Below are 3,195 nucleotides of genomic sequence, written 5' to 3' on the forward strand. Positions count from 1 at the left end.
CAAAACAGTTTTTTTTTTTTTTTATGTGACAGATGAGGTCACTCGTCTTAAGCCCTCTGCTAGCCTGCAGTGCTCTGTATACCTGCAAACCTGTAAATGCAACTGGAGTTCAGGACCTGACCGAGCCTGCCTCTTATCTGTCACTCTCCCAGCGTGCATCCCCCTGCAACCCGAGATGCTTCACAAGCCGGTGATCCACGGGGATCCAGAGCACGCCCAGCTGACTGCAGAGAGAGCTGAGCTGGCCGTAAATCTGTGGAGGCCACCAACCATAATCCTGGGGCGTTTCTGATGGGATCCATACGCTGTGGGTAGGCAACCCCTTTCCCATCACGGCTGCTTCCCAGCCATGGGAACTTGGATGTGAACTCGGTTCATGGGAACCCAGCCAAACTTGAAATACACACACACAGAGATACACAAGACACAAGACCATGGCATTTGCTATATATATATATATACTGTATATACGTCTGAAGGCGAACAGAGTCTGTAACAAGAATTTAATACATACATACCAAGGAACACACTCACACACACACACACACACACACACACACACACACACACACACACACACACACACACACACACTGGTCTGTCAGGTCGGTTGATGTATGGTTGAGTTTTAATTATAGTTTCCCCAGGAGGACATTGTTGAGATAGTGTGTGTGTGTGGATGCACTGAAGTTAGTGACTCTACATTTTCTTTGAGCCAAAGTTGCACCTCTGGTAACAGTTGCCACCTCTCTCTCTATCACACACATTCCCTCTTGCAAGAATAAGGTAACAGGCTAATACACAATTAAATGTAAAAGTTAAAACAAAGGGTATGGTATAGCCTGTTGTGTTTTTAGCCAAATCATGTTTTGCTCCGGCCTGTATCATCTGCTATTGTTCCCTCCTCGAGTGTCCTGCAACATCTAGACAACAAATGCTTTATTGACAGTGCTGGACGGGACGGACTCGTTGGATTCAAAACAGCCTCATTATCCTGCATATCCTATTCTCAGGACCACGGGCTCCAACTCAAACATCCTCTACGACGCCTTTTCCCCACATTTCATTTCTATCCCCCAGCTTTCTTTTCCCTGGCCCCTAATGAGAGACCTGGAAAGGAAGGTAGGAAGGATGGAATCCTCCCAACACCATCGGTGAAGAGAGTTAGAAGACGAGAGAGAGAGAGAGAGACGCAGAGGAAGACGGACTTGGTGGTTGGTTGGGGGGAACCTGAGGAGGCTCGGGAGAGAGACTCCGGTAATCCAGTACCGTTTTCAGCTCTCTCCATCCCTAACGGCAGTGGAGGTCTGGATCACTTCATGTCTGGCAGATGTCCACCTGTCCCAGGCGGTGATTTACTGCTCAGTGCTGAGACAAGGGGGCTTCAAAGCCAGGGCCAGAGAGTTCAGTGCGAAAACGGGCTGAACTGGAGCATAGCTCCGGGGCCCGGCAGAGGCAACAAATCTTGGCCTGTCCCCTCACAAACCCAATGCTCTCTCTTTAGACCTGCAGAACACCTCAGCAGGAATACTTCGGCTGTTTTTCCAACTCCCAGCGAATTTTAATCTATTGAATATCTTAAAACACCCAATATGAAGGTTTATTTCTAATATTTCTTTTTTTTTGTTTTCACGAAGCACGGGGAGGGTGACTTACGTACTGTCTGCTTGAGTGTAAAGCCAGCCTTTCAGAAAGCAGGCAGCGAGATGAAGAGTAAGTAGGGAAAAAAGTCTTCGCCTACATGACGGTGCTTGTCCTGTCAGATCTCTGACAGGGTGAGATGAGGTGATAAAAAGCTGTGCAGGTGCTAAGACCGCAGCTTCAGACAGAGGTAAGCAGGGGCCACAGCTTGTTAACCACAGTTAACCCTATCCATCCCACTCAGACAGGAGTCAGCTCGTGATTCATGCATTTAAAACTTTAACTTAAAACTTTCAAACATGTACATTTTCATTTTGACTTTTTAACTGTTCTGCTCCACTTGATAGTTCAAAGCAGCTTTCTTTGCATAGCATGCATATTTAAACCTAGCTCATGTAGTATTTAAAAGCGTTATTCAAACATATTAGTGCACACGTAGGTTTGTGCTTCACAAGGCTTTTTAGTTGATTCCTTTGAGACAGACTAGAGAAAATGCAGATATGTGTTCCCTAAAGGCACTAATTTAACATGCTGCCCACGGCTGAATTATGCTCCTGATATTATCAGCCAAAAAAAGACTTCTCTGGAATACTGACATAACGCTAACAGCAATTCCAGTTTTAGTTGGTTTACCTCCATAAAATGAGTCATGTACACAGAAGAAACACAGTCACAGAAACACCCACACACACATACACAATGACACACACACACACATGCACAATCACACACACACACATGCACACACACACACACACACACACACACACACACACACATGCACACACACATGCACAATCACACACACACACACACACACACACATGCATGCACACACACGCACACACACACACACACACACACACACACACACACACACACACACACACACACACACACACACACACAAATGCACAATCACACACACACTCCTATAACTTTATAGTGTACATGAAGCCCAGAGGCATGTTCATTTGGACTGTTTCCTCGGGAGCAGTAGAGATTTCTCAGGCCAGCCCTCTAATCTGATAATTGAGCAGGATAATAACATCTGGCGAGCCTCACCTCCACCACCATCTCAGACCCCGCAGCAGCAGACATGCTCAAACCATGGGAGAACTTTCCGCCTAACTCCCGCCACATTAGTCATCCACACAGGTCAGCTCAGCGCAGCCAGAAATAAATGCGTTAGAAGATTCAAATGACAGCGCACTGGTCAAAAGTCACCTCCAGCCCAAACACATGCACTCACAGACCTCGTGCCTCACCCCACCCCACCCCACTTTTCCAGCACTTGAAAAATGCCAGGGTGAGGAATATGGAGAAAAAAAATGAGAGAGGGAAAAGGAAGGGAAGGTAAGAGAGCGAGTTGGTGTGTGTGTGTCTGTGTGCGTGTGAGTCTGTGCAATGGGGGGGTGAAATTGTGGAATATGTTCTTTCTCTGGTTGCACACAAACACATTGGCTTGCCAGGAAAAGAACTTGGCACCTTGCAGGCTTCCATTAAGTCCTCCCCCCCACCACGATCCTGGGGCCACGAATCTGTGTGACAGTC

Source organism: Clupea harengus, chromosome 11 (genome assembly GCF_900700415.2).
Source record: "Clupea harengus chromosome 11, Ch_v2.0.2, whole genome shotgun sequence".
Lineage (NCBI taxonomy): Eukaryota > Metazoa > Chordata > Actinopteri > Clupeiformes > Clupeidae > Clupea > Clupea harengus.